This window comes from Labeo rohita, chromosome 11, assembly GCF_022985175.1.
Source record: "Labeo rohita strain BAU-BD-2019 chromosome 11, IGBB_LRoh.1.0, whole genome shotgun sequence".
Taxonomy (NCBI): Eukaryota; Metazoa; Chordata; class Actinopteri; order Cypriniformes; family Cyprinidae; genus Labeo; species Labeo rohita.
In genome coordinates, this window is record NC_066879.1 from 2,093,396 (window position 1) to 2,106,678 (window position 13,283).

Here is a 13,283-nt window from a genome sequence, read left to right on the forward strand (position 1 = left end):
ACAAGCATGTGAGGTTAAAAAAGAATATAATTGTATAATAATAATAATAACAAAAATGACAAAACAAAGTTCAAACTCGTGAGCACCATAGAAGTCCACAATATGGAGAGAAATCCTGAAATGTTTTCTTCAGAAAACATAATTTCATTACGACTGAAGAAAGAAAGACATGAACATCTTGGATGATGAGGGGGTGAGTACATTATCTGTATATTTTTGTTCTGGAAGTGAACTGCTCCTTTAATATGTGCTTTATTAATACTAATAAACAGCAAATACACTTGTAACATGCATGCTATAAGCAACTAACTAACAGTGAGAATTGGTCCCTAAATTGTTACCAAATATGCATAGAGAGCATTGCATTTCAGTCAACATTTTATTAACCTGTAGTTATGACTGTATGAACTACTGAAGATCCCAAACTTTGTCGCAACTTTCTGAACTTTCCTCGCCCAGCTCTTCAACGAGAGAATCATTTCTGCTCCTCGAGGCCATCTTGATGGAAAGGTGAGGTTTGAAAAGTCTAATGTTTCTCAATGCACTTCAGAACAGATTAATCATAGCGTCTGTGGATTATTCTCTCAAACTAATCACTGGCTTCACTGGCAGATGTAACCGAAATCAGCCCAGAACATATTACAGCCACGCCTGACAGCCTCTCTCACACATCTCATTACAACCCATTCATTCTGTCTGGTATCGAATGTGTTTAAGACAAGAAAGAGGTTTATTTTAATTCAGAATGATACCGTCCGTAGCCCGAGACGAAAAAGGGCGTTTCTGCCCACTGGAGCTCTGGCTGTCGCCCGCTGTAACATGTTGTGCTTGTTTAGTGTTCATGGCTGCATGCCTGTCAGTGCACGCCCAGTGACATCCTACTGTTCTGAGCACTTGACTGACAGCTCAGGCAGCCAGCACAAGCAGGAAATCAATAAAGCTGGACCCTCTAGACCCCACTGCTGGACACTCTGCCAATCACCAGCCAGACAATGTGGGACTACAGCCAGTTATGAACAAAGAGAGATCTAAAGAGCAGGCCAGCCCTAAAATGGGTAGATACTCTCTTTCTCATCTATATTTCTTACTTTATCATTGTATATAGTTTTATGTTTTACTGCAAATGAAATGATATGAGTCATTTGATAATTTAGGGTATATTTCACAACAGGAAAAAAAAAAGTGTAAAAACAATATGCTTGCCAATAAAACAATTATTGGGTTCAGTTGATATCCTACTGTATTTAATCACTGTGACTTATCTAGTAGTTGCCAAAGCTTAACCATTAAACACCATTTTGATATTACACAGAAAACAAAATTGTTTTTTTTCCTGGTGGAAAATTCAAACCAAAAATTATTCAGACACCATATATATATATATATATATATATATATATTTACATTTCTTTTTACTGGTGGGTGCAAGACATTATAGTTCATTTATGTGAGGATAGCAAAATAAAGTAAACTGTGACATATTATACCCAAAAATTATTCATAGTGGACTACCAGTAAAAATTGGTAAAACTTTTGGACCAAAAATTATTCAGACACTTTGATCTGACCATGTTTTGCTTCAGTTTTTTTTCCTTCTTTAATTGCTAATGTGACACTACAGACTTTTTACAGACGTTTTACACCACAGACTGAACAAAATTAAGCTTTGCTTGGTAGTTGGTCAATAAAGTATTAGATAAGAGTTGTCTAAATTTTTGTTTGATTGTAATCCAAGTAATCTGACATTATTTTCAAAACTATACCAAATAACCTGATAATGTGAGAAATGTTGAAGGTGTCTGAATAAATTTTGTATGTTACAGATAAATTGTATGGGTTGACAGGTAATATTGTTGAAAATGTCACCATTTTAACTGATTTCAACAGCAGGCCTTGCCCGGTCAACCAAATGTTATTTCTTGACCGGGTCAACCTCAGGTTTTAATATTTTATTTATTTTTTTATTTGAATTGAAATATTGCAACTCATAAAGTATCCAATATAGTTGATCACCAGGCAATTAATATACTCAATATGACCCAAAAAAAAAAAAAAAAAAAAAAAAAAGTACCGTATTGTATTCAAATTTTTGGCCGCAGAAGAAACTTACATCACATGATGCTGGTCACATGGTTTTACAGTAATAATAATATATAGGGCTGCCCCCTAATAGTCGACGAACCGTTAGTTGCAAGAAGAGCCTTGGCCAACCAAAATGTTATTAGTCACTTAGTCGCAGAAATAAAATTCCATGGCACACAGTCCGTGACAGCCAGATCATTAACGGCTGGTCTATGTGGTAATATAGTACATCAGGCAGGACATCCAAACACTCACCAGTCATTCATCAACCTCAAATATGGCTTTTCATCTGAAAGATGTATGTTGTAGCAACTTTACATGGCAGCTCAATCTAATGTTAGCCTAAAAAAATGTGTGCTCACTTGCTCTTAAAATACTCTGTAAAGAAGTCTATAAAGACTTTACGTTTATTTGTGTGCACTCACAATAACAATGAAACCTGAACTTGAGTGCAAAACTTCGAAACTCTGTGTATTACATGGCATGGAAAATAAATCTATAAAGAGTGAAATGTCTACTTTTAAATGAATCAATTCAAAAAGACAATAAACATTCTCAGATTATGTAATCTGCATGAAACATGCATACAGGTGCATCACACATGACGAGTCAGTGTCGCTGACTTCATTTCTTAAGCCGAAAACAAAGATAGCACTGGTTTATCAATAAATTATTAAAACTTTAACATAAATGTTATATCTGCCGGTGCACTGTGGCAAGCTTTTTGCGTGGGCTTGAGTGCTTATTAAGCTATGTAGGCAATTAAAGGCTCATTATTATGATTTATATGGTTTATTAATAAACGTGCAACTTATAGTCGGCTAATGTTTAAAATGAAACTGCTACTAGTCGACCAGAAAAACTTTAGTCAAGGACAGCCCTAGAAATAAATATGGTAATATTAATTAAAATAGTAAAATTACACAAAACATAAGTGGAAATATCTGACAAAAAAAAAAAAAAAATCATGAGATATACTGAAGGAATGTGTGTGCTGGACATTATTTGTGACCCTGGACTACAAAACTAGTCTTAAGTAGCACAGGTATATTTGTAGCAACAGCCAAACATACACTGTAAGGGTCAAAATGATCAATTTTTTCTTTTATGCCAAAAATCATGTTCCATGAAGACAATTTGTAAATTTTCTACCGTAAATATATCAAAACTTACTTTTTGATTAGTAATATGCATTGCTAAGAACTTTATTTGGACAACTTTATAGGCGATTTTCTCAATATTTTGTACCTTCAGATTCCAGATTTTCAAATAGCTGTATCTTGGGCCAAATATCGTCATAACCTAACAAACCATACATCAATGGAAAGCTTAGCTTTCAGATGATGTATAAATCTCAATTAAAAAAAAAATTGTGGTCCAGGGTCACATTTATTCACAGTTCTTTTTTGTAAACCTGTAAGTGTTTGTGGAACGCAAAAGAAAATACATTGAGAGATGACTCTTAAGATATGACTCAGTTTTTATTTCTTTTTTTTTGTTTGTTTGTTTTCCTTGGGCCATACACTGAGTGTCAGTGGGATGAAATGTTCTTTTGAACCCTCTGAATTCCATTGTTATAGACAAAAACATCATTCAAAATATCTTTGTTTGTGTTCCACAAAAGAAAAGAAAGTCATACAATTTAAAATGATACAAAGGTAGAAAAAATGAACTTGGTTGAACTGCTCAGGACTAGTTTATAGATTCAAGGTTACACTTTTTTTAATAATAAAAAGTAGCTTTGACATTGTGTAAACAGCCGCTATTTTGACCCCATCGACACCCTATGCTGTTAACACACACACCCGCTTCTACCGAACACGTGCCTCACGTCAATCCTGAGCAAAAAAGGGGAAAAAACAAAGCATTTTCGCAGCATTTCAGGCAGAATTAAATGCACACGAATTTTGAGAAGCTGGCAGAAATGAGAGGAAACGACGGTGTGAGTTTTTAAAAGCAGGTGCCGACAGATGAGAGGAAATCAGCGTCACTCGCTGCAGAAACACAAATGCACAACGTTCCTGCATCAATTTACAGCCAGCGACAGGCATCTCTCTCCTTTCCCCCGTCTCTGCGCTAGCTCTTCCATCTATAGATGAATATGTTATTCTACCCTTTTGCTGCCAATTTATTTCACGGGGTGTATCTTTGCGAAATGGAATGGAAAAGTGTTTTATAGTCTTGTTTCCCATCCTGTGCATCCCCCCTGCAGATTAGGACAGCCCAAACAGGATATGAAATGCTGCTGGAGTCTTCAGCCAGAGGTCATTCCCTTGTGTGTTATAATATCTTCTGCCTGTGGGCCAATCACCTGGGTCTTAGGTGAGGAGTGCACATCAAGTAAAGGTGGAACATGGCAAGGGCAGCGAGCGGAGATCAGAAGGTGCTGATCCGCAATTTTCACAGCGCTGAACAGCGGGCCGCCCTCATTGTGTTTCAATCAAAGGTGATTCGGCAGGGCTTTTTCCTTCTCTGTAAAGCCATCTGTCAGAGATGTGGCCGCTGTATGGCTATTTTCGGTCCATCAGGTGTGCTATAAACCTGTTTGGAACATCATCACAGAGACACTTCAAGTCTAGGTGTCCATCAAACTAATCTGAAGTCGGTTACGGCCTCTGCTCTTTTGCACGGCTTTCGCTTCAGCATCTGGGCTTGTTTCTTCTCTTTTGTTTTCCTCAGATTCAGCTCAGTTTTGTTTAATTCCAAAGAAGCGATGATTACAGCAGGCACTTGTGATCAGTGCTGGCGATAAACAGGGCAGCTACAAGTAATTATAATTATCATAATAATTATGCTCATGACATAATTGGGGTTTTCTTCAACTGCGAGCACTTTTGGCCCAGTGGATTTTAGAAAATAAACTTTTGAAAACATAATTCCGAAAAACTCTTCACACTCACAACTACTCTATATGCTGTTGTTTTGTTTGTTTGTTTGTTTGTGAACCATTATTTTTATAATTATGTATACCTGTGAATTCTTTGGTATTTAAAAACTTACACTGTATATACAAACGACAAAATTAGTTTGCTTGCTAAGCCAAATTTCATAGCTGGCATTTTACATATCTTAAACACATTTCAATAACATTTAATAGGACATTTTTATTGTGACCTTCATTTCATAAAAAAGCGAGCAAAAGCTGTTACTTTTAATAAAACACACCCCTGGGATATAAAAGTGCCTGTGGTTAAAGAAACACCTAATTATTGTAGCAGAGTTGAATGTTTTGAGTGTAATAAAATAACTACTACTGGTAATTGCTGTAGCACTACAAAGCACTTTTGATACGCAAACAATAATAACCCTTTTAGTTAATTAGTTTAGTTAATTAGCAAACATGTAAAACTAAAATAAATGAATAAAAATAATAAAATAAACAGATGTGGCTTCCATGATGAAGGAACAGAATACTGGTCTTATTGTGCACAGTTCATTGCACATGTTTTTCCAATCAATCAATCAATCAGTCAATTAAAATGAAGTCACCATGTCCTCTTATTTTTCAACCACTCCCCTACAAGCAACTCTCCAATCTGTTCTCATTCTAAAGACATCCGATTTTTTCATTTCAGTCTGAAATGTCTCATTAGCAAAATAAAAAGGGTTGCAAATGCTGTTTCATGTTAATGTTAAACATTTCATTTAGAGCAACAGTGAAAATATGAATCTAAATAATGATAAGGAACTCTGCAATATATATTTTTACATGGTACAAATAAATTAAATAAAGAAAAGAAAAACAAAAAAAACATTGTGAATTTCTCTTTGTTATGAGTAAATCATTAATGAACTAAGAACAAGCAAACTGTCAAGAACACTGGCCGCTGATGCTTGTGAGCTAAATTGTTTTTTTCTCTGGGCATCTGACCTGTACATGATGTGAAGTTTCATTTATACTGTGCTTTATTTCCCTTCTAAAAACACGTTAAGGAGAAAATAATCAGAATGCAGACTAATCAAAAACAGACTTCCCAAGAAAGAAGAGCAGAACAGACATGCCAGCATACACAGAATGTGAGTATAACCACACAAATCATCAGTCATCGCCAATGCCATCAAAAGTCAGAGCCAGCAATATTCCTATAGACTACAACAATAAGAGCATTTGTTATGTTTGCACCAGTTTGCTGATTGGTACATTGCTTGGCACAATCAGTTTTTTTTACTTGATGTACGTGAAAGAGCAGCAGATTATTCAAATTAAATCTTTGAGTGTTGAATTCTGAGCCGGGTGTAAAACCAGAAAACATCTATAGAGTAAGTATTTCAGTAATAGTAGTTGGAGTGCAGAGTGAATAAGCTTACAAAATACACAACAAATATTGGATTTCTGGAGCCCAGATAATATTTGAACAAACATATTTGTTTGTAGAACAACTGGAGGTGGTCTGGCTTTAAACCCCTCCAGCCCTCAAAATTATGCATTGAAGGATTAGTACGCCCAAAAATTCTGGTATTATTTGCTTACCCTCATGTTGTCCCAAACCTTTGTGAGTGACTTTCTTCTCTGGAACACAAAAGGAGAAATTTTGAAGACTATTGAATTGTAAGAAATGCAATTACAATGGGGACTAAAATCACGTGGCCATTTTTCTCTGAAACTCAAGAGCATTTCCAGCACAATGTGATTTTCTAATCTCAGTACAAGGGCATAGTCTGTGTATTCAGAGTATGCACGTGCATACAGGCCTTGGTGGATGGGAGGTATTTTTATACTCAACCCGTTCTTGCTCCCAAGGCTCAAAAACCGAAGCACATTTGGCATCATTATTAAGATGCTGAAGGTACCCTAAGGCATCGACCCAAGTCATCATCAAACCAGCAGTGCCATTGCTTTCAATGAGAAACCTTTGACGTCAATATGCAAATGCGGAGAGTATGGGTATTTTATCGTCATGAAATACATTATGGAATATGTTGGGGTTGATCAGAGGGTCATTTCCAGTTTTAGAGATTTAAACAGCAGGTCATATGGGTTTGCTAAAAACATCATGTCGAGAAAACTCTGTGTTATGCACTGTGAAAGCAAGTTTGTTTAGTTTTCATTGCCAAAAGATTATAATGTGAAGAATCAGTGGTTAAAATTATTTTTTTCCACGATACCACAGCAATACAATGCTTCTCTAATCTTGGCGAGTCTGTACCTTCTTTATTTGGACCAATAAGTGCCTCCAAACCACAGCTTATAAGCATGACTAATACATTACGTGTACATTTTCAATTGAGTGCTCAAAATATCAAGTCTTTTTTGTGTTAATATGTGATGCATACCTAGTGCAGCTTTAGGTTTCCAGGTAAACCACAATATTACTGTCTTACTCAAATAGTTCTGATAATTCGCTGTTAACCCACTATTTCCAAAGAATGTGTTGATAGACAGTCGTTGTTCTAATTACTTCATTTATTAAAGAATGTAGACATATATTGGTTTGCAAGCTGTAACGTTTCATCAGTTAGTCACGTTAGCACTCGGCTAGCGTATCCACTATTATTGTTTTGTGAAGTGTTTACATTCTAGTAACTAAACTTTAGCTGTGGGCACAATTTGCTTGCAGTGTAGACTTGGCCAGCTCACCAATCAGAACAGAGTAGGCTTATGGAAGGGAGGGGTTTATCAACCTTAAGCTCAGAATTGCTTTGAACAAATCAATGTTTTCTGACCTTAGATGCATTTAAATCCAACACAACATTAGGACATATGTGACCTGCTCTTTAAATGCCTGGCTTTCTGCATTAGATACTTATACAAATCTTAATTTAACTCACAATGCTTTAACTGATTAAACTAATAACAATTGTACTTGTACACATTTTTATTAAATACACTGAGAAATCACAGTACAGGCTGCACAAAGTCAGTCAATCCTTAAAGTGAATGGTTATATAAATTCACTTGGCTGTGTGCATTTACTAAATTAAAGTATAGCAATTTATATTGTATTTTGGCACCAGGACTGAAACTGAGAATCACTGGCTTGAGGTCATAACACAGGAAACCTTTTTTTTTTCTCTGCAACCGTTTCTTAGTTGGTGTACTTTGCGTCATTCTCTTGTTGCATCACCTAAACTCTCTGAATCCTGAAAACATGATCTGCTGTCCTGACATTCACCTGTAAAACATCTTACACCATTGAATTTATTGTTCCTTCGATCGCTGCAAAGCATCCAGGCCCTGAGGCGGCGAAGTAGTGCTAAACCATGATGCTTCCTCCACCATGAGGTTTTGGTGTTAGTGTGCAGTTGTCTTTTTCCTTTAAACCACATGCCATCACCGTTCGGCACATTTTGTATGTCTCTCTTATATGACACGTTTAGTTGAGGTATTCTCAACGAACTAATGATCTGAATCAGATGTGTTAGATAAGAAAAACATGCAAAATCTGCAGTGTCATCAGTGCCCAGGACCGGAGTTGAGAACCACTACTCTGAATTGTCCACAGAACATTTTCCCATAATCTGTTGAACATCCAAGTGGTTTTGGCAAACATGGCTTAATTTTTTTTTTGGCAGCAGTCGTTTCCTACTTGTTGCCCTGATTAGAATAATGCTAGATTAATCAAATGTACTGTACATTATCTCAAATTACTTATTGTGTTTAAAGTTATCCTGTGATGAAACTTTTTTTTTTTAATGGAACAAATGGCAGATTCTTGTCTAGCCAAGGTTAAATTTTATATCTAACCTTTTTCATGTGATAACAACAATATGAAGAAAAAAAAAACATATTTACAAAGAAGAAGATCATTAAAATGAGTAATGTAGGGGTAAAACATCAGAGTAGATAGAAAAGAGAGGCTGTAAAGAAGAGATCAGATTTGTTGTTCCAGCACATCCCATAGTGGCCACTGCCATGAAGGAACACCTCTTCCATGAGGGGGTGTATGTGGTCTGCAACATGCTTTAGGTAGGTGGTTCATGTCGAACCAACATCCACATGAATGCTAAGCTTTCCAAGCAGATTATCCAGAGCATAACACTGCCTCCGCCGGCCTGCCTTCTTCCAAAAGTGAATCCTGCTGCCATCTTTACCCCAGGTAAATGACACACAAGCACCGGAACATCCATCGATAAAAAAAAAATTGTGGTTCATCAGACCTGGCAACCTTCTTCCATTGCTCACATTGCCCATTGTAGAAGCTTACGGCAGTGGATGGGTAATCTCTGACCAGTCTGCAAATACATAATCCCATATGCAGCAAATCACGATACACTTTGTGTTCTGACACATTTTCATCATTCTGCTGTTTAAATAACAGTAGCTTTTCTGTGTGATCAGAACAGACAGGTTCACCTTTGCTCCCCACATGCATCAACAAGCCTTGGGCTTCCTTGATTGTCCTTCCCTGCACCAGTTGGTAGGTACCAGCCATGGCTTACTAGGAACACGTCACTTGCTGTTTAAGAGATGCTCTGACCCAGTCTGACTCAGATATTTTTGCTTGCCCATTTATCATGCTTCCTACACATGAAATTCAAGAACTGACTGTTGCCGTCTAATATGTCCCACACCTTGACAGATGCTACTGTAACGATATAATCAACCTTATTCACTTCCCGTCAGGGGTTTTCATGTTGCGGCTGATCAGTCTATGTACTTTTTGCTTGCCAAATAGAACAAAAGATGATTAAACTTCACCAAATTCTGATCCAGTGTCACAATCATTTGGACTGGGTTTATGGTTTTCATACTGGCATCTAAAAGACCCCTTATGGTGAGTTCAAAAGCTTGGTGAGTAGGTGAGAATTATTCATGCTGCAGTGCTGACTGTCATACATAGCTGAGAGCATTTTCACACTCCAATGTTTGGTGCAAACCTGAGTTCATTTGACATCAGAGTGTGGCTGCTGTGAAAACTGAACTAAGGTGCATGCCAAGAAACGAACAAGAGTGGCAGTGTGATATTGTTGTCGACTTCAGTATGGTTCACAGTCGGTATAAAAGATCTAAATACAGTTACCCCAGTACAAAAGTAATAGACTGAAAAATGCAAAAATGCATATTTACTGACATATCGCTCGAGACTTACTGATATAAGAATTGTAATTAAACTTTATTTGGAGTGCTATTTGTGCACAATGCACATTTCTTAATATTAAGCCTAAAATATGTTTTAATGTTTAAAACTGGTCATTTTAAAGTATTTAAATGCAAATTATTTAAAGTGTACCTAAAGTATATTTGCAATAGTTCTACTTTAGCACAATAAAATACACTTTACACTTTAAAGTATTTTAGTTGGGCTTCAGCACTACTTCCACACAATTAAAGTGCAAAATTAGTTGTTTCAATTTAGCAGACTTTAAATATACCAGTTTAGCTAAAAGTACAATTGCAGGATATTTTTATGAAGTACATAATATGTAAACGTATTTGTAGTATACTTAGCATGAAATACATGTATTTTAAATCTATATTTTTTACTAGGGTATAAATGGAAAATATTTCTGTTACTATTATGGCCTTGACACAAATAAGCGAGAGAGACAAAGAACTCTAAATATATGACGTGCAAAGGTTTAGGCACTTTTCCAATGCATCCCTTGTGGATTTTTTGGTCAGTAATGACCATTCCAGAACCTAATAAACTTTCAGACTCTTTGTACCTCCTGGGAGTTGTACCTCTCCACTAAGTGACTGACTGAGGATTACAATCTTAAGATAACTCACACTCACAAGGCAGAGGAACGTAATACAGACGTATCTAAATGTTTCCTGTTTGCAATTTTCCCAGTCCGAAATGTCAAGACGTTAAAAAGGAACTGCTGAAGTCAAGACAACATCTAGAAGACCGAGCGAAATCTAATAGAACTGTTTGTGGACTATTCTGAACAGCAGAAGAAGTTTTAACTGGTGCCCTCTCGGCCAATCATGCTTACATCTGAATGACAGAGACATCAGAACATTTCCAGCTATCGTCATCGCAAAACTCAATGTCTGAACTTCACAACACTTGGATAAGCCAGAGGCATATTAAAACCATGCGTCTACGGTAAATGCAGAAGTCTTTGGCAACAAACACCCTATCCTAAGCAAATAATGTTTACGCTACAACATGTTTGGGTTTGTGTTCCAGTAAGTGGCTCTTTTCTGTGTTTGTGAGGACACAAGGAAGAACAGGCAATGCATCATGCAATGATTTAAAAACAGCCCTCAAGGCGTCCTAGGAAGTCTTTACTCACAATTTGTAAGTATGGTCATCGGGACGTACTTTCTATTTTTAACTTATTAAAAAAGAAAGGTTTCAGCACTCAAGCAACAAAATAAAGTGAAAAATAGTGAAAAATGCATATCACGGCAGGTGTGCAATTGATTATCTTCGGATTTTATTCATGTTGAGATTAAAATGATGGGAAATGTTTTGCTAGACAAGCCTGTCACCACAAAAACTGGCTAAATAAGTAAACTTTTTTATTATTATTATTAACAGTCCACAAAATATGTACAAACCAACAGTGCATGAAACATTTAAATCAAAACTTTATGACTAATATGAATTTGTTACTGTCATTCCGTCAGTTTGTAATAATGTTCCTTGAAGACATTTGATCTTTTTATCAGCAATCAATGATGTTAATGAGCAGACACCCATCTGTTATAATACAGATGGTCACTAAGCTGCTAAAAGGAAACACAGGTATGAAGGTATGACACAAACACAGCGGAAGCTTTTTAAGCAACCATTTAAATGGATAATATATATATATATATATACATATATATTTCAGCAGATTTTCAAGAAGTTTGATAATCAAACATATTTATCACACATTTGTAACCCTGGAGCACAAAACCAGTCATGAATAAATAAGCTTTCCACTAATGTATGGTTTGTTAGGATATGACAACATTTGGCCGAGATTAAAAAAATATAAATAAATATAGAGAAAATCACCTTTAAAGTTGTCCAAATGAAGTTCTTAGCAATGCATATTACTAATCAAAAATTAAGTTTGTATATTTATGATAGGAAATTTACAAAATATATTCATGGAACATAATCTTTACATAATATACTAATGATTTCTGGCATAAAAGAAAAATCTATATTTTTGACCCATACAATGTACTTTTGGCTGTTGCTACAAATATACCCGTGCTACTTAAGACTGGTTTTGTGCTCCAGGGTCACATTTTTACCATCTTTATTTATGCTAGTAGGATTTAATTCAATGTCCTAGTGATCACGACTGCACTTGATATGTTCTGAGCACATGTACTACTACTGACGTTTGAAAGAAAAATATTATTGATTACAGCAAGGTTTTTGTAATAACATATAGTACATGCCATTCTGTGGTGAAATTATTTTTTTAAACTGAGCAATACAGGCACATTCCTGACATGCAGAGACTCCCATGAGTTGATTATAACAAACAGAATTCATATTGCATCATGTCACATCATTAAGCATCGATGTTCCTGGAAAGCTGACTGGCACTTTGCCTGGCAGCTTCACATAAAACCCTTACACTTGTTGATTTTCAAAGAACATGCAATGTTTCAGCATGTTCATTTTAAAAGGAATCTCTATAAAAACATCATTAAAAAGGTTCTGACAAACTCTTTTTTTACCTTCTTTATAGTTTCACTATTTCTTTTTATTTGACTTTTATCTTTTGGGTCACAATTATTTTTGTTGCAACTACTCCTTTTTTGAGGCTGTTATGCTGATTGTTTGGTCCAAACTAGAGTCTGATTCCACTCCACTCCCCCCTACCCCTGCAGATGTCTTTTCATTTTCTGTTTTTTGAGTCAAAACCGCAGTATGTCTGTATTCACCAATACAAGTACCAGTGTGAGTATTAGAGACAGCTTTTTACCACTATATGTAAGAAACACAGTAAGGACAATTTTTGTTCCTTTGGATTTACCAACAAATCGCTGTACGCAAAAAAAAAAAAAAAAAAAAAAAAAAAAAATCTAGTTGAAAACAAACTATGGGAAATTCATCATATAAGTGTAAATGAGAAAATTAACATTCAAATTTGACATTGTAAATAACAGGTCACTTCTGCAAAGTTAATGCAGATTGCTCCACATTAACTTTGAACCTCTCAAGAGTTCAATCTATTCATCCTTCCATCCATTTATCCCATATTGTCAATACGGTTGATGTCAATGAGCTCCAATGTTGTTTTGTTCCCTGCATTCTTCAGAATAAAGAAAAAAAATGCATGCAGGTTTAAAAACTTACATT